This window comes from Podarcis gaigeae (genome assembly GCF_964106915.1).
Source record: "Podarcis gaigeae genome assembly, chromosome: 12".
NCBI classification, from domain to species: domain Eukaryota; kingdom Metazoa; phylum Chordata; class Lepidosauria; order Squamata; family Lacertidae; genus Podarcis; species Podarcis gaigeae.
In genome coordinates, this window is record NC_139688.1 from 9,058,567 (window position 1) to 9,084,863 (window position 26,297).

The window sequence follows — 26,297 nt, forward strand, 5'->3', positions numbered from 1 at the left end:
GGGAGCTGTGGAATGACACCTTTCTCCCCTTTGCAGCTTCCAGCAACTGGTAGTCATACCTCATGTTACGTCTGCTTCATGTTACGTTCTTTCAGGTTACGTCCTGCGGCGACCCGGAAGTACCGGAAAGGGTTACTTCCGGGTTTTGCCGCTCGCGCATGCGCAGACGCACAAAATGATGTCATGCGCAGAAGCGGTGAGTCGCAACCCGCACGTGCACAGATGCACCGCTGCAGGTTGTGCTCTTTTTATGTTGTGAATGGGCCTCTGGAACGGATCCCGTTTGCAACCAGAGGTACCACTGTATTCAGAATCGTACTGCCTCATACAATCACCATGGCTGTTGATGGGCTTTGCGTGGGACAGCACCTAACTCTTACGTGGTAACAGAACGGACCTACTGATGAGATGGCATCTGCAAAAGGCCTTCTCCTACAGTACGGGGCAGTTGGGTATGCGAGATGTGATATTTTAGGAATCCTGGCCCCAAGACACATAGGACTCTGTGCACCGCTAGCAGCACCTCAAACTGAGCCCGAACTTGAACTTTGGTCAGTTGTTTCCTATTGCCAGGATGGAAAAGTACTTATTCATTCCACCCACCGCCATTCTTGGGCATTTTATATATATTACTGCAATGCTCTCTATGTAGGGCTACCTTTGAAGGTGACCCGGAAACTGCAATTAATCCAGAATGCGGCAGCCAGGACCACATAACACCGGATTCTGAGAGATCTGCATTGTCTCCCAGTATGTTTCTGAGTACAATTCAAAGTGTTGGTGCTGACCTTTAAAGCCCTAAACGGCCTCGGTCCAGAATACCTGAAGGAGCATCTCCACCCCCATCGTTCAGCCCATACACTGGGATCCAGCTCTGACGGCCTTCTGGCGGTTCCCTCACTGCAAGAAGTGAGGTTACAGGTTACAGAGGTCCTTCTTGGTAGTGGTGCCTGCCCTATGGAACGCCCTCCCGTCAAAGAGGGGGAAAACTACCAGACTTTTAGAAGACATCTGAAGGCAGCCCTGTTTAGGGAAGCTTTTACTGTTTAAGTGACTATTGTATTAATATTCTGTTGGAAGCGGCCCAGAGTGGCTGGGGAAACTCAGCCAGATGGGCGGGGTGTATATAAATTATTATTATTATTATTATTATTATTATTATTATTATTATTATTCAGCGGAACGTATACCTACCGAATTCAATCTTAGGCCAGTCTCTGGTGTAACGAGACAGCAATTTCAGACTAGTATTTACAATTGTTGCCTCTCTCTTTTTCCCTTCCCTTCTTTCCTCATTCCCAAGAACGATTCTTTCTCAGTTCTAGAGCCTTGCCTGTTCCCTCACCACCACCACCCTGGCAGGACTGCAAACACAGTAGCTAGGAAACGCTCTGGCAACCGGATCTCAGACAGAATCCCGCCCTGTCTGGTCACATGGGAATGGTTTTGTGGGGAACCAAGATTTTCTCTTTGCTTCCACCCCTATCTCTTTGCTTCTTTATGCACTTGGCTGACCCCTAAAGATTTCCTGTGTGAAATGTCAGCTTTTCAGTCGGACACTCCCTAAAGATGCACTAGTAGGTAGCTCTGTAATTCAGGCTAAACTGCTGGGCTCCCTCCCACCCACGTTGTGAAAAATCCTGTTCAACCATTGGTAAACAATGCTAGTTTATTCCAAATACCGTATTTTTTGCTCTATAAGACGCACCAGACCACAAGACGCACCTAGTTTTTGGAGGAGGAAAACAAGGAAAAAAATATTCTGAATCTCAGAAGCCAGAACAGCAAGAGGAATCGCTGTGCAGTGAAAGCAGCATTCCCTCTTGCTGTTCTGGCTTCTGTGATAGCTGCACAGCCTGCATTCACTCCATAAGACGCGCACACATTTCCCCTTACATTTTAGGAGGGGAAAAATGAGTCTTATAGAGCAAAAAATACGGTAGTGCACGTGAGAGAGAGAAGGAAGGGGAGGCAGTGTGCTGCAGGGTTGGTTGTGCTGCAGTGATACCAAGCCATCTTTTGGGGAGAGAGATGAGAAGGAAAATCATAGAATCAAAGAGTTGAAAGGGTCCCCACGGTCATCTAGTCCAACCCCCTGCAATGCAGAAAACTCAGCTAAAGCATTCTTGACAGATGCCCATCCAACCTTTACTTAAAAACCTCCAAGGAAGGAGAGTCCACAACCTCCCGAGGGAGACCATTCCACAGTTGAACAGCTTTTGCTGTCAGAAAGTTTTTCCTGGTGTTTATTCGGAATCTCCTTTCCTGTAACTTGAAGCCATGGGTTCGAGTCCTACCCTCCAGAGCAGGAGAAAACTTGCTGGTTCTCTCTTCCACGTGACAGCCCTTGAGATAGTTGAAGATGGCCAGCCTATCTCCTCTCAATCTCCTCTTACGATACAATACAATAATTATTGTCATTGTCCCATACAGAACAACGAAACTGAAAAAATCTACATCAGACATTCAAAAACCCACAAGCCTGCTATCCCAGCTATCCAGCCTGGTTAGCCCCTAAAAACTCTGATACCCCATAATTGAATACAGTGGTACCACGGGTTAAGAACTTGATTTGTTCTAGAGGTCCATTCTTAACCTGAAACTGTTCTTAACCTGAGGTACCACTTTAGCTAATGGGGCCTCCCGCTGCTGCCGCACAATTTCTGTTCTCATCCTGAAGCAAAGTTTTTAATGTGAGGTACTATTTCTGGGTTAGCAGAGTCTGTAACCTGAAGCGTATGTAACCCAAGGTACCACTGTACAATATACTCACATAAAGACTACCTTACACTGCATTTAAAACCAAAATCGCATTTAGGTAGAAACTGACATTCCAGGGACAGATTTTGTCCGGGGACAGATTTGTAAATCCAGGGACTGTCCCCGGGAACCAGGGACATCTGGTAACCATAACTTAGGCCCCAAAGTTTCTGAAAGACCACATCTGCGCTGCAAGCCCTTTTGAGTGTTAAGATTAGCAAAGGAAGAGGGGCTCTTGCTAATTATGCCCTATTGCTGCCTTATAGAGAGACAGACCTGTGGCCCATCTAGCTCTACATCGCCAACTCTGGCTGGCAGTGGCTCTCCAGAGTTTCAGAAAAGTTGCTCCCTGCCTGGGACCTCCTGCATGCTCTGCTAATGAGTTGTGGCCTTTGTGCAGTTCCTGATCATGCACAGAGAGCCTGTATCCTCGCTCACTCACACTCCCTGTCTTTCTTTTTTTTAAAAAAAAAATATTAGTATTTTCCAAACAACAGCAACAACATGAAAGATATCAAAAAATAACAATACACAACACACAAAAATCAACATTCGGAAACTAAAGAAAGCAACAACAACAAAAACAAAAAACAAATCCATATCTTACAAGTTAATATTAGAAACACTAAAACAACAACAGCAAGACATTGTCACCCCGTCTTTCTCATATGGGCTTCTTCCTCTCCACCTAACCCTACCTCGCAATGTTGTCATCACGAGAAAAAGGGGCAGGAACTTCACAGATCCACCAGCTCTTTAATCCCTTGCAGGGAACAGGGAGATAGCGTAAGGTAAAGGTAAAGGGACCCCTGACCATTTGATCCAGTCGTGGCCGACTCTGGGGTTGCGGCGCTCGTCTCGCTTTATTGGCCGAGGGAGCCGGCATACAGCTTCCGGGTCCTGTGGCCAGTATGACTAAGCCGCTTCTGGCGAACCAGAGCAGCGCACGGAAATGCTGTTGACCTTCCCGCCAGAACGGTACCTATTTATCTACTTGCACTTTGACGTGCTTTCGAACTGCTAGGTTGGCAGGAGCAGGGACCGGGCAATGGGAGTTCACCCCGTTGCGGGGAATTGAACCACTGACCTTCTAATCGGCAAGTCCTAGGCTCTGTGGTTTAACCCACAGTTGCGGCTAAATGTAATCAAAAGCTCGCGCCACGTCAGTTTTTCCTCGTTTAAATCGCAACGGAGGCCGCAGGGGTGGTCTGTGGGATAAGAATAATGGGAAGGGAGGCTTGGGCAAATATTTTAAAACCTTTAAATTACAGCCTTAAATCTCGACCCAAGCATTAAGTGGCAGTGTTCCAGGAGAGAGCAGAGAGCCAGGGACCTCAACCGTGGCAGGGGGTTGCTTAGGGGGGCAGTAGTTTGAGATCAAAACTGGCTGGAACAAGGGAGAGAGAGACAGCCTGGAGGGAAGTGTGGGACAAAGAAAATCGCCCAGCTAGGTCCCTGCACAATGGCACAGCTGCCCTTCCCCACAGCAGGGAGGCATTCCCTGGCTTGTTTGCCCGCTGTCTGCTTTGACTCCACAATAGGAAAACCTCCTGTGGTCTGTCCACTGCTTGCCAAGTTAAAGAACAGGGAGCTGGTACAGGAATGCAGGTTCTCGGGTTTTGAGTTCGCCATTGGCGGTCCTGGTTCCCCCCTTCTAAGGGGACTGATTGTTATGTACTGAGTTGAATAGGATCCAAACTGCAGCAGTCTGATTGGTCCTAGAACAATAGGATCCAAACTGCAGCAGTCTGATTGGTCCTAGAACAATGCAGCCGTATGATTGGTTGGCAGGAACCACCCAATCATGCTCCAGATATAAGTGAATCCACAACCTGATTGGCTTACAGTAGAATTCCAGAATTAGCCAATCATGTGCAGCCCATTGTGTAATAATGTATATAAAGCAGATACTTTGAGGGGACTTTCATTCATTCCTCCTCACCACTATGAGCTGAATAAAGAGCATGAAATCACTTTGCGACTCTGAGTATATTTCACTGATATTTACATTTTGCTTTGTCAAAACACTGCACTGAAATGACCATAGATGCTATGGCTACCGAAATGCACTTGGTGACTGGCAGTGATTGGCTGAGCTGCCCTCGTGTCACAGAAGGCAGAAGAGTCAAGGACCTCGTCCCTACCACTGCATAAACCACCGTACAGTCGTGCCTTGGAAGTTGAACAGAATCCGTTCCGGAAGTCCATTCAACTTCCAAAACATTCAGAAACCAAAGTGCAGCTTCTGATTGGCTGCAGGAAGCTCCTGCGGCCAATCAGAAGCCGCGGAAACCCCGTCAGACGTTCGGCTTCCAAAAATCGTTTGAAAACCAGAACACTCAGTTTTGATCGTTCGGGAGCCGATTTCTTTGGGAGCCAAGGCATTTGAGATCCAAAGTACGACTGTACATCCTGGGACAGTGCTGGTTTTTATTATTATTAGTAGTAGTAGTAGCAGTAGTAGTAAAGGTAAAGGGACCCCTGACCATAAGGTCCAGTCTCGGATGACTCTGGGGTTGCGGCACTCATCTCACTTTATTGGCTGAGGGAGTCAGCGTACAGCTTCCAGGTCATGTGGCCAGCATGTCTAAGCCACTTCTGGCAAACCAGAGCAGCGCACGGAAACACTGTTTACCTTCCCGCCGGAGTGGTACCTATTTATCTACTTGTGTAGGTGTGCTTGAACTGCTAGGTTGGCAGGAGGTGGGACCAAGCAATGGGAGCTCACCCCATCGCGGGGATTCGAACCACCGACCTTCTGATCGTCAAGTCCTAGGCTCTGTGGTTTAACCCACAGCGCCACCCTCATCCATTAGTAGTAGTAGTAGTTAATTAACATGCTTGCCCATGCCACGAAGAAAGGATAGGGATGAAGCAAAACATTGACAGCATCTCATTTTCCAGTGTCACCATCCTGTTCATCTCTCCTGTTGTTAAAATCTGGCTCGCAGGCCAGGTGTGTAAACAGAGAGTAAACAGAAATTAGCTCTCCCACCCAAAGCCTCCCAGAGCACACGCATTGCCTGGCCTCTTTTGAGCCTATAGTTTGAATTACGAGAGAAGATGAGTCATGAGCAAATAGCCATCTCTATTATGCAAGTTTGGACGAACAGATCCCTTCCGCTTAAGGTTTAAAGTTTGCATTCATTTATGAACTGTCTTTTGTCCCTTCCCCCTAAAAAGACCCAGGTGATGTACAGCAGTTTTTTTATTATTATTATTCTTTTGAAATGACACACAACATTTATTTTAAGAATTGTATTTTTCTTTTTTTAAGCATGTGTACACAGATGGTACCCATAGCTAAGTATTATCTGCACTGACTAGTGAATGTTCTCAAGGACTTCAAGCAAGGAGCATCTCCCAGCCCTTCCTGGACTGAATGTGGGACATTTGCATGCAAAGCAGAGGGACAGGCAAATCTATCCATTTTGGTTTCCCTGTTTCTCATCTTTCCAATCTTATTAACTTCAGTTCTCCCAATTTCCCACATGAGTACGTGACATTTTTTTGAAAATTAATCCTCGTGAAATTTCGCCAACGTTTGCGTGTGAATTTCTCCGATTTAATGCAAAGCACTTTCCCCCAATACAATGCATTTGAGCACGCCTTTTCACTATAATATGCACTCGTATTCACACTTTACCCTAGTATGTTATGTGCCAACCCAATCTCCAAGAGATTCCAGGCGTTTCCAAGCACTGACTGAAGGTTCGTTGTTCCTAGGAAGAAGAGTTTGGATTTGATATCCTGCTTTATCACCACCCAAAGGAGTCTCAAAGCGGCTAACAATCTCCTTTCCCTTCCTCTCCCACAACAAACACTCTGTGAGGTGAGTGGGGCTGAGAGACTTCAAAGAAGTGTGACTAGCCCAAGGTCACCCAGCAGCTGCGTGTGGAGGAGCAGGGAATTGAACCCGGTTCACCAGATTATGAGTCCACCGCTCTTAACCACTACACCACACTGTAGGAAGGAACGTCAGCAGAGACCTGTGCTATCTTTTGGGTATATGTTTTTATGTACACCTCCATACAACCTGAGCATCGGGCGGAGGGGCTCTGAGCATTGGCACCCCCATAGATCTCGCTTCCCCTTTAGGTTTCCAAAGGAGCCTCAAAGTCCAACACTTAGCCAGCATGTTTCTGTGTCTGTCTCCAGTCACCACCATTGTTCTCCCATGTAGCAACTGGGTGGGTGGGTGGGAAAAGGCTCACCCATGTGTTCTATGCGCAAAGCATATTAATTCACTGTCATGAACTGGAGTCAGACGTAGAGCAGCCATAAAACAACAAAGCACCCAATTTCAGTGACGTTATCTATTTATTGTTTTTAATATTTAGATGGAAGCCACCCAGAGTGGCTGGGGAAACCCAGCCAGATGGGTGGGGTATAAATTATTATTATTATTATTATTATTATTATTATTATTATTTAAAAAGAAAAAAGCTCAGTCATAGTGAACACAAGAACGCTTCCAAGGAGGTCTTGCCCAAACTCATAACACTATACTATTGGTTATTGGTTTTTTGGTTTTTTTAAAATCAATTTTATTTCCCATTTTTCAACATTCAACTAAAAAAATAATCTACCCAAATCAAATAATATTTTCTGCAGCCTCCCTCCACCCCCTCTGTGGTTTCTTATTTCCTATCACATTCTTAATTCAGACCCAAATTTATCCTTTTTACACATTTGTCCTTTATAATTCCTTTAAATTTATCGCTGCTCGTGTTTGTGTTGATCCTGCTCATTGTTATTGTCATTTTATTATTTTGTACGCATTACTTGGATGGAGAACCACACCGCAAAATTCGGGGAAGTGTACATCTTTGAAGTAAGTTTCCTCTCCTGACGAACCTGGCAGAACAAATTCTGCCCACTGTTTTTCAGAAGTACACATGTACCATCTCTGATAAGAGAGGCGGCGCAATAAGCTGTTCTGTTTTCTAGCCTGATCAGCCAAGCCAAAACTTATTCCTTTCCTGACTAGCTCAGGAAATTTATGCCTGAGGGCGAAATGAGGGGTGCGCACGCACACACACACACACACACACACACACACAAGGTGCCCATGTTAATTTCCTATTCTGTCACCTGATGTGCCACTTAAGCCAAATTGCTTGGCTGTGTGACTCAGGGAGAGCAAGAGGAAAAAGCAGCAGGGAAGGGAACCAGGCTGTTCTTGGCTGGTTGTCTAGGCCAGGGGTCAGCAAACCTTTTCAGAAGGGGGCCGGTCCAATGTCCCTCAGACCTTGTGGGTATGTAACCTGAAGCATATGTAACCCGAGGTACCACTTCAGGTTACAGACTCCGCTAACCCAGAAATAGTACCTCAGGTTAAGAACTTTGCTTCAGGATGAGAACAGAAATCGTGCTCTGGCGGCATGGCAGCAACAGGAGGCCCCATTAGCTAAAGTGGTGCTTCAGGTTAAGAACAGTTTCAGGTTAAGAACGGACCTCCGGAACGAATTAAGTACTTAACCTGAGGTACCACTGTGTGTGTGTGTGTGTGTGTGTGTGTGTACACACACACACACACACACACAAAATGAACGAATTCCTATACCCCACAAATAACCCAGAGATGCATTTTAAATAAAAGCAGACATTCTATTCATGTAAAAACACGCTGATTCCCGGACCATCTGTGGGCCAGATTTAGAAGGCGATTGGGCCAGATCCAGCCCCCGGGCCTTAGTTTGCCTGCCCATGGTCTAGGCAGTGGAGGCTGGTCCATTAGGACTAAGCCTGCCCTCATCTGCTTGCCTTAAATATAGCATTGTAGAGTTGCAAGGGACGCCCGGGGGTCATCTAGTCCAACCCCCGGCAATGCAGGGATCTCAACAAAACATCCATGGCAGATGGCCATTGAACCTCTGCTAAAAAAACAACACACCCTCCAGTGAAACAGTCAGCTCCACTGTCAAAAAGCGCTTGCTGTCCGAAGGTCCAGCATTTTGGAAGCAAATGAGACGGGGGAACCTCCCTCATTTCTCAAATTCACTTGAGCGCTGGAATAATGCACAGGCCTGTTCCCACAAGAGGCATTTTGCACATTACACAGACACAAACATGGGTATGCTGCTGAGGCGACTCATGGCAGCAATCCAGAGTCACCTACCACCTTGCGATGGACAGATTCTATCCATTTCGGCTCCTCTCGTCTTTCTGATCTTAAGTCTGGCATATCTCCAGATCCTTTTGTAAAAAGAATGCAAAGTCGTTCTTGCAAAAATGACAAGAAACCGAGTTTCAGGGAACCAGGCAGAGGGCCTTCTCAGTGGTGGCACCCGCCCTGTGGAACACCCTCCCACCAGATATCAAAGAGAAAAACAACTACCAGACTTTTAGAAGACATCAGAAAGCAGCCCTGTTTAGGGAAGCTTTTAATGCTTAATAGACTATTGTATTTTAATATTCTGTTGGAAGCCGCCCAGAGTGGCCGGGGAAACCCAGCCAGGTGGGCGGGGTATAAATAATACATTGTTGTTGTTGTTGTTTAGTCATTTAGTCGTGTCCGACTCTTTGTGACCCCATGGACCAGAGCACGCCAGGCACTCCTGTCTTCCACTGCCTCCCACAGTTTGGTGAAACTCATGCTGGTACCTTCGAGAACACTGTCCAACCATCTCATCCTCTGCCATCTCCTTCTCCTTGTGCCCTCCATCTTTCCCAACATCAGGGTCTTTTCCAGGGAGTCTTCTCTTCTCATGAGGTGGCCAAAGTCTTGGAGCCTCAGCTTCAGGATCTGTCCTTCCAGTGAGCATTCAGGGCTTCAGAATGGATAAGTTTGATCTTCTTGCAGTCCATGGGACTCTCAAGAGTCTCCTCCAGCACCATAATTCAAAAACATCCATTCTTCAGCAATCAGCCTTCTTTATGGTCCAGCTCTCACTTCCATACATCACTACTGGGAAAACCAGAGCTTGAACTATACGGACCTTTGTTGGCAAGGTGATGTCTCATCAGCAGATAGAACCACAGATTTGCAGAGCTGGAAGCGACCCTGAGAACCATCTAGTTCACCCCCCTCAGTGCAGGGATATTTCCCCCCAACATGGGGCTCAAACCCAGGACCTTGAGATTCAGAGCCTCATGCTCTACTGACTGAGCCATCCCAGCGATGTGAATACTGCCCATACTATGCACATTTTCATACGGATTCTTACCTAAAATACATTTTTGCAATATCTCTTTTTTCCTGATGCAATGCAGTGTGATGTGGTGGTTAGAGGTCAGACAAGGACCTGGGAGGTTTGGGGTTCAAATCCCCACTCACTGATTTTGGACCAGTCACCGTCTCTCAACTCTAACCTACCTCACAAGGTTGTTGTGGGGATTCAGAGAGAAGTGCAGGGAAAACCACGTTCGCTACCATAGCTGTCAACTGTTCCCTTTTCTTGCAAGGAATCCTATTCGGAATAAGGGAATTTCCCTTTAAAAAAGGGAAACGTTGACCACTATGTTTGCCACCTTCAGCCCTTTGAAATGCAATCAATAAAATAGAAACTTTTTAATATCATTTTTGCAAATGTCTGCGTTTTTACGCTCATTTTGTGCCCTTTTTTTCCGGCTGACGAACAGCACCACAAAATTCAGAGGACGGTGCATTTGACGGATAGCTGCATTTCAAAGTTTGTTGCATCCGAAACTTTGCTGAGCAGCAAACATGCACCGCTTCACATCTGCAATGCCTAACAGAACATCCTAGGTAAAAAGTGTGTGTGTCAGAGAGAGAGAGAAAGGTCTGCTTAACTGTTTCGCCCAGTCGAGAGAGAAGCAATAGCCATGGTTTCATTTCCTTGCTCTGTGGAGTGCTGAAACTTTCCGTCGAAAGCTGCTCCTGGCTGCAGACTGCTGCTCCGCCGATTCTCATGCGAGAGGATGGGTGTGACTCGCCGGGAGGCTGGCCTCCACCGCCCTGCTTAAGTACACTATTGAATTACCTTCCTCTTTGCCATGCCTCCTTCTGCCAGAGGGAGCCCAGGAGGAGAGCGAGCGTGTCAGGAGCCGGCGATCTGCTCAGTGGTGCATTTGGGGTGGCAAGGAAAAAAAGGAGGAGAGAATCTGGATAAGAAGGTAAGTGGAATCTCCCAAGTTCCTTTGGCAAGGGGCAGAGCTGCGTGAGGCTGTGGACCCATCTGGCAGCCCGTTTGCAGACAAAGCGTAGTTAAAAGTCACCTACGATTGCCCCCTTTGGAAGAAATGGGGCCTGTTTTAAAGTCCCTGTTAAGGACAGGATGACACAGAAACTCACAAAGTGACTTTAGAAGCAAACCGGTTTATTTGGATCGAATCCAATCCAAGGGAGAAAGGGCTACTTCTTCCCAAGTGTTTGATTTGAAGGCAGCATTTAGATCTGTGTTTCCCTGCTGCATTTATCGGGGTTGCCATGTTTCCTTGCCGCAGGGCTCCTATGCTTCTAAGAGTAGCGTGCTGTCAGGCCGAAATAAGAGAGGTGCGGACGGGGACCTTTCCCAGCATGGTGGGGAGTGTGTGTAGATTTCTTCTCCCCATGGTGTCGCTAATAAAAGGGGAAAGGGGTCAGTTGAATCCTCTTCAGAAAGATTTGCAGAAATTACTATTTTTATTGCACCATTGGAAATTGCGTTCTACAGCCTTTCGCTGGGTGGTAGAAGAAACCCTTTCCAAACCAAGTACATACATAACATTTTTCCAAGACAATAGCCGGCTTTTTCTTCCAGCGCAGTCTAATTGCTTTGACTTTCACACAACAAGTAATTATCTCTGTTTTGTTCAGCGTCGGTGACTCATCTGACTTGCGGCAGGAGCTGGGTTTAATTTAAAAGTTGTTCTGTACACTTCTTGTTTCAGAAGGCAGGAAGGGGGAAGAAGAGATTGTCTAGATTTTCTCAATTGATAAAGGATTCCTGTAGCCCAAGCACCAGATCAGCTAAATATCACAGCTTGCCTTGTGTCCATTAAAAAAAAATGAAATTATTTGATTGCATACACATAAGGACCCCTGTTGTCTGGTTTTTCTACAATGGTTCCTCTTCCCTCATGCGCCCTGTTAATTTGAGATGCAAAACAGCCTCAAGAAGACCTGGACTCTTTATGTGATGGTTTACTTCAGAGTAACACTGGATAGTATCTTAGAACGGGTGCTGGGCTATTTTTTTAAGGCAGTGCTAGCCGAGAGCGCAAACTGTTTAATGTAGAAAAGAGGAAGTTGAGTGTATTTATTTCTGAACGTGGGAAACTTTGCTAAAGATAATATTGACAAAAGGTGCAATTGAACTTATTTTTCCACATAGTAACAAAGGCAGAATTGGGCAGGGAATCAGTTGCAGACTGCTGGGGGGCAGGCAATATTTGTTAAGCTGTTGCTGTTGCCTTTCCGGTGCCACTGAATTCCTGACCAAAATGGCGGCCATACATCCATATGCAGTGTTGGGCCTGAGGGCCACTCTCATGCTTAGCCAGGCTTCCAGGGGCCTTGTCCCTGCCACACCCAGGTAAGCAGCAGGGATGCTGGTGTCAGGTTGACAGCTACACAGCATTGCCTCACCTTGTCAGCCACTCCTGCAAAACTCTGATGGGGAAACCAATCCATTGCATTCTCTCTCTCTCTCTCTCTCTCTCATTTTGCCTGCCTCCTCCCTAGACCAGCTTCATAATATTTCTGGAAGCATTTAAAGTGCTTAAGGGTGTTGTTTTTTAAAAATGAATTTTGTTAGAATTTGGGCCAGTACCAATGCCTAAGGGGTCCAGTACGATGGCTCTGATAAGAGTGTCGGTGACTGTTGCAGAACCAAAAAGCACTTCCTACTACAACCAAGTAGGAATTTCATAGAATCATAGAGTTGAGGGACCACAAGGGTCATCTAGTCCAACCCCCCTGCAACACAGGAATTTCAGCTAAAGCATCCCTGACAGATGGCCATCTAACCTCTGCTTTAAAAAAAAAAACCAGGAAGGAGGGCCCACCACCTGTCAAGGGAGTCCGTTCCACTGTTGAACAGCTCTTACTGTCAGAAATTTATTCCTGATGTTTAGCTGTAATCTCCTTTCTTGTTACTTGAGGCCATTGGTTTGGGTCCTACCTTCTGGAGTGGGAGAAAGCATTGATGATGATGATGATGATGATGATGATGATGATGATGATAATTCATTATTTATACCCCGCCCATCTGCCTGGGTCACCCCAGCCACCCTGGGCGGCTTCCAACAAAGTATTAAAATACAGTGGTCTGTTGAACATTAAAAGCTTCCCAAAACAGAGCTGCCTTCAGATGTCTTCTGGTAGTTGTTCTTCTCTTTGACATCTCATAGGAGGGCATTCCACAGGCTGGGCGCCACCACCAAGAAGGCCCTCTGCCTGGTTCCCTGTAACTTGGCTTCTCGCAGTGAGGGAACCGCCAGAAGGCCCTCAGCGCTGGACCTCAGTGTCTGGGCTGGACGATGGAGGTGAAGACGCTCCTTCAGGTATACTGGGCTGAGGCCGTTTAGGGCTTTAAAGGTTAGCACCAACACTTTGAATTGTGCTCCGAAACATACTGGGAGGCAACGGGAGAAGACATTTCTCTCAGAGAACGCCTGAGAAATTTATTTGCAGACTTTCCCCCGAATATTCTCCATTTCTCTCCACCCCTTCACAACATCCTGGAACATTGTGGAGGATTTGAAATGGGGGCAACACAAGTTGTTGTTGTTGCTGCTGCTGCTCTGTGTGTGTGTGTGTGTGTGTGTGTGAGAGAGAGAGAGAGAGAGAGAGAGAGAGAGAGAGACTGTGGAAGTTCTTGCCACTGTTGATGTGGAGCCCCAGGTCTGAGAATTCACCCTCTTCTGAAGAAATTTGGTGAAATTGTTCCTCGCCGCCACCATCCCTTCCAGTTCTTCTGCCCTCAAGTCAGGGGGTGAGATTTCAAGAACGCATTGGCACAGAGCTCCCTCTTCCAGCACATGGCCTGCAACACAAGCTCTTCCCTTCTCAATAGCAGAATCAGGCTGATTTTTTGCACCGATAAGCCCCAGGGGAGAGAAGTAATTCGCAGGGCCTGTTCTATCCCGTTCCCGCTGGTTCTAGGCAAAGCGAGGTGGACTCCCCTGCCTGCCACAGCTCAAACAAGCGAGCCCTTCTCCTCCCTCCCTTTCTCTGCCTCGCTCCCTCCCTCCCACGACATTCCTCCCCAAGGACTTGGTGGCAACGGTTGCTAAAGCCTTCCCAGGCGGCTGTGTGGAGACGTCTGCAGGTTTCAGAGCGGAGGTGATCCTTTTGCTTCCAGGCTGATTCCTCAAGGAGAAGGAGGCTGGGAGGCATTGCCATGGAAGACAACAGCAGTTTCCAACAGTTGGGAAAACTCTGGCAGCAAGTGATGAGAAAGACAATCTCATGCAGCCCTACAAGGACACCTTGTTGTTGTTTAGTCGTTTAGTTGTGTCCGACTCAGCCCTGAGTGCTCACTGGAAGGAAAGGTTGTGAAGCTGAGGCTCCAGTACTTTGGCCACCTCATGAGAAGAGAAGACTCCCTGGAAAAGACCCAGATGTTGGGAGAGATGGAGGGCACAAGGAGAAGGGGACGACAGAGGACGAGATGGTCGGACAGTGTTCCTGAGGCTACCAGCATGAGTTTGACCAAACTTGAGGCTACCAGCATGAGTTTGACCAAGGGAGGCAGTGGAAGGCAGGAGTGCCTGGTGTGCTCTGGTCCATGGGGTCAAGAAGAGTCGGACACGACTAAATGACTAAACAACAACAACAAAGAGTTGGAAATGACCCATCTAGACCAGTGTCCTGTTCTCATAGTGGCCAAACAGATGCCCATGGGAAATCCACAAGCAGGATTCAAACACACTCCCCTCCCCACAGCAGCAGCAGCAAAAACAACAACAACAACACCTTTGCAACAGGGAAGTGAGAGCTGGACCATAAAGAAGGCTGATCGACGAAGAATGGATGCTTTTTGAATTATGGTGCTGGAGGAGACTCTTGAGAGTCCCATGGACTGCAAGAAGATCAAACCTCTCCATTCTGAAGGAAATCAGCTCTGAGCGCTCACTGGAAGGACAGATCCTGAAGCTGAGGCTCCAAGACTTTGGCCACCTCAGGAGAAGAGAAGACTCCCTGGAAAAGACCCTGGTGTTGGGAAAGATGGAGGGCACAAGGAGAAGGGGAAGACAGAGGACGAGATGGTTGGACAGTGTTCTCAGAGCTACCAGCATGAGTTTGACCAAACTGTGAGAGACAGTAGAAGACAGGAGTGCCTGGTGTGCTCTGGTCCATGGGGTCATGAAGAGTTGGACACGACTAAACGACTAAACAACAACAACAACAAGATGTTCTACTGCAGTACCTTTTGCGCTACACTGATGTTGTTTTTCATCTTCAAAAGCTGGGGTGGGGTGGGGAAGCCAGGCACCTGCCTCACCTTAACATCGATACCAGGAAAGGTCCTAGAATAGATCATTGAACTGCGAACTCATAGAAAAGAATGTTGCGATGACTAAGAGCCAGCAAGGGTTTCTCAAAAGCAAGTCATGCAAGACAAAGCTTATTTCTTATTTTGAGAGAGTTACAAGCTTGGTGGATCCGAGGAATGCTGTGGATGTAGTATGTCTTGATTTCAGTAAGGCTTTTGACAAAGTCATCTGTGATCTTCTTGCAGAGAAGCTGATATAATGTGGGCTAGACTATGTTCCTGTTAGGTGACTGACCAAACCCAAAGATGCTCATTAATGGCTCCTTGTCATCCTGGGAAAAGTGGCAAGTGGGGTGCCACAGGGTTCTGTCCTGCGACCAGTGTTGCTCAACATCTTTATAAATGAATTTGATGAAGGAATAGAGGAACTGCTCATCAAATTTTCAGATGACGCTAAACCAGGAGAGGTAGCTAACATTGCAGAAGATAGAAAACAACATTCAATATGTCCTTAATCGATTGGAGAACTGGGCCCAAACTAGTAAAATGAATTTCAGTTGGGACAGGTGTAAGGTTCGACAGTTAGGCAAGAATAATCAGATGCACAAATATAGGATGGTTGTAGTACTGCTCTATTCTACGTTGGCCAGGCCACACCTGAAATACTGTGTGCAATTCTAGGCACCAAAATTTAAGAAGGATGTTGACAAACTGGAACATGTGCAGAGGAGGGCAACCAAGATGATCAAGGGTCTGGAAACCAAGCCTGATGAGGAACGGTTGAGGGAATTGGCCTGGAAAAGAGGAGAGTGAGAGGAAATAGGACAGCCATCTTCACATATCTAAAGAGCTATCACATGGACAAAGGAGCAAGCATGCTTTATCCTGCTCTGGAGGGTAGGACCCAAACCAATGGTTTCAAGCTACAAGAAAGAAGATTCTGACTAAATATCAGGAAGAACTTTCTGACAGTAAGAGCTGTTCAATAGTGGAATGGTCTCCCTCAGGAGGTTGTGGACTCTCCTTCCTTGCAGGTTTTGAAGCAGAGTTTGGATGGCCACCTGTCATGGATACTTCAGCTGAGTTTCCTGCATTCCAACTCTCCAATTTTATGATTCTTTGGTATTGCATGTCTTCATTTTAAGTACCGGGGAAACCCAGGGAGCCATATAGGTCAGTCGCACCCACGTAGCATGGAATATGTTCACAGGAGAAAGTAATTCCGAGTTCCACCCTGTAACTGGTTACATATTAATGTAGATCTTTTCAGTCGCTGCAGGAAGGTGGCGGCTTACTATAGCACGTCAACAATTTATGCCTGGGGTGTGTGTGAGATAGACTGTGTTGGTGTGACAGCGTCAAAGAAAAGGTGCCAAGGGATGTCTCTGTTCAGCCCATGGATAATTTTTGCCCAGTAGCTGCGCCAAAACCTGCCTTCCAATTTCTTGACCATTCTCTTCCCCAGCAAACAGGGCTTCTGTTTTCCTTCCTTATTCTCAAGCCACTTTGGAATTTATTTCCCGTTCTGGCAGCTGTGGGGTCATGCTGACCATATGGCTTCAAAGTGGGGTGATGTGTGTGGTTTTCTCCTTCTTTCCACCGAACATTTCTCCAGCGCTTCGCAGCATCCCTGACTACCCATAATCCCTGAAAAGGAAAAGCTTTGTGGCAGAATTTACCTCAGGGTGTCTTCCCCTGAGCTTTACCTGAACGGTGGCAGGATTTATCTCAGGGTGTCTTCCCCTGAGCTTAACTGAATGGTTGAGAACTGGGTTGGAAGGAAAGGGTCCGGCTACTAAGTACCTGAGGTTGGTACATTGCCTGATCTTGGCCACATCTGCGCTGTACACTTAAAACAGTTTTATACCACTTTGAACAGTTGTTTGCTTCTGCCAAACAATCCCAGAAACTGAAGTTAGTTAAGGGTCCTGAGAGTCGTACTGTTTTAGACGTATTGTGCAGGTGAGACCTTTGGGTTTTTTGTGGCAAGTTCTTCTTTCTACTTTTAGAGAAAAGGGATAGGGAACCACAGGTCCAAGTGTGGCCTTCCAGAACTTTCCGTCTGGCCCTCAGAGCACTCTCCTCAGGCAAATGCCCCTCACCAACTTGGCTTCACACCTCCCTTGGGTGTGTTTTCCTGGCTTGAGTGCCTCCTTGAACTATAATAATGCTTCTTGCTCCCCTCAATGGAGGACAGAGGCTGGTGTGTGGGTTTGTGTAGAAACTAGGAGAAATAGACATCCATTTTTGCCCCTGGCCTGCCTTCCACTGGCATGTGGCCTGTGGAAAGTTGCCCAGTAGAGAATGCAGACCTCGGGGCTGAGGAAGGTTCCCCACTCCTGTTTATGAAACAAATCTTAAAATGAACAGCTTCCAGGAGCGCAAGCCTGCCTGGATTCTTGAGGTGGCATCATGGTTTTCTTTGGAACTGGAGGTTGCTGGGAAGGCTGTCGAATGCAGTTCATCAAGAAATGATTTGCAGACTCTAGCTCTTGTTTATTCACAGGCCCAGAACAGAACTGAACTGAAGGGTTCAGCCAGCCTGCTTATATAGAGCTCCACTACAATGCAACAGTAACAACTTTCTGTAACTATCCAATCACTGAACGTCACCTTCAATCCCTTATTTGCATATGTGGACCTGAGGGAATACTATCTACAGTATCCCCCTGCTGGCCCAGGGTTAGAACTTCAGTACATAACAAGGGCAGTTGCCCTCAGGTCCTCCATGTGGGCTTCACTTTGGCCATTGTTCTGGGCTATACGGGGCCCCCTTTGGCCTCACCCACCTTCCAAGCTCTTGCTTCTTCACTTTCCTAAGCAGGATAGGGGCAAGGGGAGCTGCTTTGTTTACATGGCATTTCCCTGTTGTGTGCTTTCTGGAGGGCTCCACTGTCCTGTACTGTTTCCTCTTTCGATGCCAGAGGTTGAGTGCTCATCCCCACAGATTGTGGCACTCCTCAGTTGGCAAGGCCGTGTACAATTCATCCAAATGCCTGCTCTGCTGTGGATCGGGAGACTGGGGCCATAAACGTGTAGAAGAATGGATGGGGATGGGGGGTTGAGCCTACAAAAGTTTGAGAAATAAGCAGGTGAAGGCAGGCTCCAGCAGATTGCGCAGACGAGATCAATAGTGGGTCCATCGGTCAAGAAGGCAATTTCTGCGCATGCTGTGTAGAGGGAAGTGAGGGGCAGATGGGGCTCGTCCACCTGGGAAGAAGGAAAACTCTGGGTCTAAACCTTGCAGGACATCTTCTGGAGAAGAAAAGGCCCAGGAGTAACAAAAAAAAACTTTGTCAGATCTGGAGTGGAGTCCCTAAGGCAGTTGGATGGTGCCTTGCATGCCTCCTCCCAGCAACTCCTGCACCCAAGCTGGTGCCAAACAACTTGCTCTGCTTTCCTTTTAGGCCAGTGTTTCCCAACCTTGGGTCTCCAGCTGTTTTTGGACTACAGTTCCCATCATCCTTTACCACTGGTCTTGCTAGCTAGGGATGATGGGAGTTGTAGTCCAAAACCAGCTGGAGACCCAAGGTTGGGAAACACTGTTTTAGGCCACATATGTGAAGCTGGGGGGGGGGTCTTGTTGTCCGGGCAGCCCAGGACCTCCATACACACTGCCCAGGCTTGCACCCTAAGGAGGTCACTTTGGTGCTACTAACACAGCAGTTTGACTTCACCCCAGGAGGCGCACTCCATTGTCTCTTGAGACAGGCAGGTGCCAGCAACAGAGAATTTCTGCTTGGAAACTCAGCTGTTAAAAGCCCCAGTTAGTGAACCAGGTCTGAAGCTGGTTGAAATTGGTGACATTCTCACTTTCGTTGATGCATAGGCAGCAGCCAGGCAGGGCTGGCCAGGGGTTGTTTTATGGTGTTTTCGGCTTCCCTTTGTTTATGTCTAAATTCACCGCCCACAGGCACAGCTGAACCAAGGACAGGCAGGTGACCTTTTAAGACACTGTGCTCATCTTTTGGGGCTTATTCGACAGTTCTTTCTACTTGCTTTCTACATACCAAGGCATCGGGCGCCAACCTTTTTGGACCAAAAGATACATTATGAATTTTGAGAGAGTGCTGTGGGCTCCAGTCACAAAATGGCTGTCATGGGCGGCATGGCATAACACAAAATGGCTGCCATGAGGGCGTCCGGTAACACAAGATTGCTGCTTCTCCTCACCCCACCTCTCCCAGGACAACCTCATGTCTTCCTGAGGGTGCCAGTGAAGACCTTTGTGGGTGCCACGGTGCCCACGGGCACTGGGTTGGTGACTCCTGAAGCAAGTGCTGTTGAATTGAGCAGGACTTGGCTCCAGAGCATTTTTGCAGGAGGGATTCATCTGCATACCCCAAATGCAGCTTTAAAGGTAAAGGTAAAGGGACCCCTGACCATTAGGTCCAGTCGTGACCGATTCTGGGGTTGCGGTGCTCATCTCGCTTTACTGGCCGAGGGAGCCGGCGTACAGCTTCCGGGTCATGTGGCCCGCATGACTAAGCCGCTTCTGGCGAACCAGAGCAGTGTATGGAAATGCTGTTTATCTTCCCGCCGGAGCGATACCTATTTATCTACTTGCACTTTCGAACTGCTAGTTTGGCAGGAGCAGGGACCGAGCAACGGGAGCTCACCCCGTCACGGGGATTCGAACCGCCGACCTTCTGATCAGCAAGTCCTAGGCTCTGTGATTTAATCCACAGCACCACCCGCGTCCCTGTAAATGCGGCTTTGCACACTATTAAATTGCTGTGTTTTCCTGCTGCAACAAATCCACATGAGGAGGAGAAAAAAAATGGCTTTTGTGGTGCGAGCGGTATGGGAACTGAAATGAAAAAGTGTGGGAAGAACAAATGATTAACGGGACAATGCACACACGCCCTGCAAGCGAAATCAGGACAAATGCTCATTCACATATATACTCGCCCCATAAAGAATTAGAACAGATAAACACCAAATACAATCTAACCACCTCATAAGCTTTGTGCAAGCAAACCAGGAAGAATTCTCGATAAACAGGTTGCCTGCAGGAGTCCTGTGTTGAGGATCCGGTTCTGAAAAAACCCAGAATGTGCATTTAAGGTTAACTGAAGGAGCAACGTAAGGTCATGGGGTCAAAGGCTGGTTTTTGTAGTGGGATCTGCTGGTAGCCTGGCTGGTTAAAGAATGATGGGATGCCTACAGGAAAAGGTCCAAAGTTCAGTGGATGAGCATGTGGTTTATGCAATGCCCATCTTCAGTCACCAGCATATCTGGCTAATCTGGGGTGGACAACTTGGCGCTCTCAAGATGTTGTTGGACTACAACTCCAAGAGCCTGACAAATGACCAGGACAGCTGGAGTTGCAGTCCAACAACATTTGATGGGGAACCGAGTTTTCCATCCCGGACTTTAACAATTCCAGGTTGGTCAAAAACAAAATGGCCTGTCGTAAATTTGTAACAAGTGAGCAACAGATAAATACAGAGATGGATATGAACATGTCCAGAAGGGAGCTCAGCTTGTAGTGATTATTCCCTTTGACTGCTCAAACCAATACTGATGATTATAGATGTGCCTGTAGTCTCTTTGATGTTGTATGAAATAAGGTTCTCTGTCTGTCAGTGGGGAATCTAATTAGAAGCCGGCTGGTGTCATTTTAACCCGAATGACTGCCCACGAAACCAGGAAGTGGCAGTTCAAAAAACGTGCCTATTTTGGTTGTTGTGTGGTAATTGTCCATTTCTTAACGTGCCCGTTCCAAACCAAGCCATCAAAGACCACAACTCCCTAGTGTTACAGAGACTTGAAAAGAGAGTTGAGAAGGGAAGACTTTCTTTCTCTCTCTCTTCAGTTTTAAGAACATTCAGAAGAATTCCTTCCCCACCACCACCCAAAATATATTTTGACTTGGACAATGTCCTGGTCTGGACAGGACGGAATGCAAATTCTTGTTGCTTTGTGACTTTTCCATATGCCCATTTTCTTGTCCCGTTTTCCAAAATAATCCTTACTTTGTTTTGACCTGGGCATTCAGAAATTCTCCTGCCCCAAGCGACAAAAGTATTCTAGCTGCTTAGAAATGCATAATTCCTGATATATAGCAGAGAAAGGTTAAATAGTAGCTGGAAAGTCTACTTTGTATGGAATGACAAGATTTGTATTTCCAGGACCTCCACTCATCTGGGTGCTGGGTATGACATTATTGACCTCAATAAAATATTGGTACCAGATTTTGCACACAGAAAAAAACTAACTTTTAAAAAGTATAGTTAAGGGTGACAGGTTTCCATCAGTGTGGACTTCCACATGCTCAGAATCTGTGGAATAATCTAGGTAACAAGCAGAGAGTCCTGAAGTATTTTGTAGACAGAAGTAATTAGATCACCATATCTTGGCTTAATGACCCGAAATATTAGCAAGCCTTTAGGTTGTGTGTGAGGCCTCTTCCCTCTTCCTTTCTTGCAAGCCACAATTCAGCAAAGTTATCCATTTTATCTGAACTTGGAAACAAACCAGGATCCTAAACCAACTCCAAACCCTGGTTAAGGATATGGGCTTGTTGTGAAGTTGGTGACCATGGTTTCTCAGTTAAGATGAAACAGGAAACTGTGGTTGGTTAGAGACTTCATTATTGCATTCAGGTTGCATTATGCACTTAGGGGGGAACAAAGGGGCTGTGGGCAAAGGACTCATTCATATCTTGGCTTATAAAGCTTAAATAAGATCATCTGAACCGGGTCAGAGTTTTACCACACCACCATCAATATTGGGGCTGTATCATTTACTTTATTTGATGCAGTAGCTGGATGCTTGAAACCAGTATTGTAAACCAGGGTTGAGAAACCTGTGGCCCTCCAGATGTTACTAGACTCTACTACCCATCAGCCCCAGTCAGCATGGTCAGTGGCCAGGGATGATGGGAGTTGTAGTCCAACAACATCTAAAGAACCACAGGTTCCTCCATCCTACTGTAAACTATTGGAACATAGGAAGCTACCTCAGACTGAGTCAAACAATTGGTCCATCCAGTGCAGTGTCATCTACACTGACTAGCAGTGACTGTCCATGGTCTCAAGCAGAGGACATTCCTACCTGGAGATGCTGGGAATTGAACCTACATTCAAGGCAAAAGCTCCTCCACTGAGCTATGGCCCTTCAGGGATCAAGGGAGGACTAGGCCACAACCTAACGTATGAGCTTTATTATATTGGAGACTGTTCAGAATTGGCTTCTCCTCTCATTCTGAAGTGGTATGGCCTCCAGGGAGGACCGTACCACACAATATCTCTGAAGGCCTTTCTCCTCAGTGGAAAGCCAGTCCTTAAGCAAACAACCCTCTCAGCTCTGGGTTTTGTGTGGGGTTACGGACTCAGACCAGTTTCCTCTCGCCTCTGTTTACTTGCGTCTTGAAATTGCAGGCGTGACTTTCATGTGAGGCAACTCTCTTCCCCGTATCCCTGGGCACAAAGAGCCAGCTTAGGAGAGGAGGGTGGGGAAGGGAGGGGCTTAAGCCGAGGAAATTCTCAGGGATTTTAGTTGACAGAAACCTGACAATAAAACTGTGAAGTCGGCTGCACCTCGCAACACAGTTAACGTCCCGTGAATGGCTGGGCAGCCGGAAAGAAAGATGGCAAGGTGTGTTGGCACCTTGAGTCCAGCAAGCCAAGCAGAGCCAGCCACACCTCAGGGTCAAACAAGATGTGAGGTTCAAAAATGTTATACGGCCCCATCTGCACATTTCTAGCAGTATCACTGGGGGCCAATTTTAATCCTCAAGGGCAAGTTTTAATAGGGCAAACTGAAAGCGATGAGCGTGCTCGGGGCTGTTTTACTGGAATAGGGAGGAGAGGGGGAAATAATTTAAAAAGGCATTCCCTGTGGAGTACGGCAGGAAGGCTGTGTCTTCATGTTGTCCAAGGCCACATTCACAGCATACGTTTAACAGGGCTTCCCAAACTTGGATCTCCAGCTGTTGTTGGACTACAGCTCCCATCATCCATAGAGAGCAGGACCAGTGGTCAGGGATGGTGGGAATTGTAGTCCAGCAACAGCGGACTTCTCAAGTTTGGGGAAACCGGCTCTATGATGCCACTTTAAACAAGCATGGCTTCCCCCCCAAAGAATTATGGGAGTTGTGGTTGGTTCAGAGTTGCCGGGAGAGCCCCTAATCCCCTCACAGAACTACCAGTTTTAACAGTCAATCCCTTTTCCCAGGGAACTCAGGAAATTGTTGCTTTGTGAGGGCAATAGGGGTCTCGTGACAACTCCCAGAGTTTGTAACTACCTACAACTCCCAGAATACTTTATGGTTTAAAGCAGCATCATAGTGCTTTCAGTGTATGGTATGAGTGTGGCTGTTTAAAGTGCTGTGATACTGCTTAAAATGCTCTGCGCAGGTGCGGCCTAAGTCTCTGAAGGACAGCACAAGAAGTTGAGGGATCCAGCTTGGTTGTACAAAGAAGGGGAAACAGTTTGACCACTCTCTCCCCCTGGGAATCAGAATCTCACACGCATTTAAGCTGACATGTGCCCTATGTTGTTGTGTGTTTTTGTGTGTGACCGCATCTAATCTTGCCCCTTTCTTAAATTAATTTCTTAGTGTGTGTCCTTCTTTTCTGCAAATCTACCAAAGGACAAAATAAAAATAAAATCAGGGTTAGGGGATTTTCTCAGGACGGTGGAGGGCGGGTGTGCTGTGTCTCATTGGTGAAGCGGCGTTGGCATTCGCCCCTCTTCATCTGCTGAAAAATGGAGGGGATCAAGGTGGGGTCACTTGAGGTGGGGGGGCATGAGAAATGTCCCTGTTTTCATCTGAGGAACGGTATGGAGTGTATGATTTGAATGCAGAAGAGCCTGACTTGCAGCTACAGGGGCCAGATCGCAGGAGATAGGAAGGAATCCTGTCTGAAATCCTGCAGAGCACCTCCCAGTCAGCATAGACCAGGCTTCCTCAACCTCAGCCCTCCAGATGTTTTGAGACTACAATTCCCATCATCCCTGACCACTGGTCCTGCTATCTAGGGATCATGGGAGTTGTAGGCCAAAAACATCTGAAGGGCCGAGGCTGAGGAAGCCTGGCATAGACCAAGTGCAGCCAATATGGCACCCTCTGGATGGTGTCAGACTACAACTCCCATCATCCCTGGCCATTGGCCATGTTGGCTGGGGCCATTGGCACCATCTCGGGGGGGGGCTGGGTGCCAAGGGACCCAAAATCCTTTGACTGTGGGTGCCCGGCTGGGCGATCCAGTGCGTCTTGCATGTGATGTCAGACACCAAGGCGCAATGGGGCCCATCACACCATGTGACATCATGCATAACAATATATAATAATAATAATAATAATAATAATAATAATAATAATAATAATAATAATTTATTATTTATACCCCACCCATCTGGCTGAGTTTCCCCAGCCACTCTGGTCGGCTCCCAATCTTGTGTTCAAAACAATACAGCATTAAATATTAAAAACTTCCCTAAACAGGGCTGCCTTCAGATGTCTTTTAAAAATAGGATAGGCTTATTTCCTTCACATTTGAAGGGAGGGTGTTCCACAGGGTGGGCGCCACTACCGAGAAGGCCCTCTGTCTGGTTCCCTGTAACCTCACTTCTCGCAATGAGGGAACCACCAGAAGGCCCTCAGAGCTGGACCTCAGTGTCTGGGCTGAATGATGAGGGTGGAGACACTCCTTCAGGTATACAGGACCAAGGTCATTTAGGGCTTTAAAGGTCAGCACCAACGCTTTGAATTGTGCTTGGAAACGCACTGGGAGCCAATGCAGATCTCTTAGGACTGGTGTTATGTTGTCCCGGTGGCCACTACCAGTCACCAGTCTAGCTGCCGCATTCTGGATTAATTGCAGTTTCCAGGTCACCTTCAAAGGTAGCCCCACATAGAGCGCAGTGCAGTAGTCCAAGCGTGAGATAACTAGAGCATGCACCACTCTGGAGAGACAGTCTGCGGGCAGATAGGATGGAGCTGGTAGACAGCTGCCCTGGACACAGAATTGACCTGCGCCTCCATGGACAGCTGCACACCTGGTCCTTCAGGGGCACAGTTACCCCATTCAGGACCAGGGAATCCCCCACACCCACAGCTTTGAGCCATGTCGCACTATGTGACATCACAGGTGCAATGTGCATGATGTCACACACACACACACCAGGAACTCCAAATGTGGGGCGGAACCCGGCATGCCTGGCTGGGGCTGTTGGAAGCTGGAGGCATTTGGAAAGCATTGTGTTTGCTGCCCCCTTGGTGCATTCAGTACAGAGATGGATGGTCCACAGATTTGAACTCGGTGCAAGGCAGGTTCCTGTGGGTGGATGCAATGCTTTTTCTGGGGGTACACGGGGGTACACATACCCCTAAACATTGAGTTGGATTTGTGGTGCTGCAGAGGGGTTATTTTATACTTGTTGGTGCAGCATTTTGACCAACAATTGGGAAACACTGGCCTGCAAGCACTCCAGTTGGAGAACAGCCTTTCCCAAAGGAGTCATGGGCTTTGAAGACACTCAAACTCAGGGCGCAAGGGAGAAACGTGCTAAGAGGAAGGCACGCTTGGCAAATCCACACCGTGATCAACTCCCGCCCAGGAACCAATGTCCCCACTGTGGAAGGAGGTGTGGATCCAGAATTGGCCTCCACAATCACTTATGGACTCATTATTAAAACCGTGTTTATGGAAGACAATCTTACTCGGCTATGAGGGATCGCCAAAGAAGAAGAAGAAGAAGACCCCTAAACATTTTGTGAATCTAAGTTTGGCCTCATTGAAGGGCAGTATTTCAATATGTTTCTTGGGAGAAAAGCAATGACAAACCTAAACAGCATCTTAAAAAGCAGAGACATCACCTTGCCAACAAAGGTCCATATAGTTAAAGCTATGGTTTTCCCAGTAGTGATGTATAGAAGTGAGAGCTGGACCATAAAGAAGGTTGATCACTGAAGAATTGATGCTTTTGAATTATGGTGCTGGAGGAGACTCTTGAGAGTCCCATGGACTGCAAGAAGATCAAACCTCTCCATTCTGAAGGAAATCAGCCCTGAGTGCTCACTGGAAGGACAGATCGTGAAGTTGAGGCTCCAATACTTTGGCCACCTCATGAGAAGAGAAGACTCCCTGGAAAAGACCCTGATGTTGGGGAAGATGGAGGGCACAAGGAGAAGGGGACGACAGA

At 47.3% G+C, this 26,297-nt stretch overlaps 2 protein-coding genes across 2 annotated transcripts in view; both read left to right on the forward strand.

The window, feature by feature from the left end:
* The window catches only part of CTDSPL (CTD small phosphatase like), a 137,066-nt gene that overhangs the window by 79,994 nt on the left and 30,775 nt on the right, over window positions 1-26,297 (forward strand). The gene's annotated exons all lie outside the window — the stretch shown is intronic.
* Window positions 10,556-26,297, forward strand: part of VILL (villin like) — a 53,352-nt gene continuing 37,610 nt past the window's right edge. The window contains exon 1 of the mRNA XM_083704054.1: window positions 10,556-10,839. The gene's annotated coding sequence lies outside the window, so the exon portion shown is untranslated. The remainder of the gene's footprint in view (window positions 10,840-26,297) is intronic.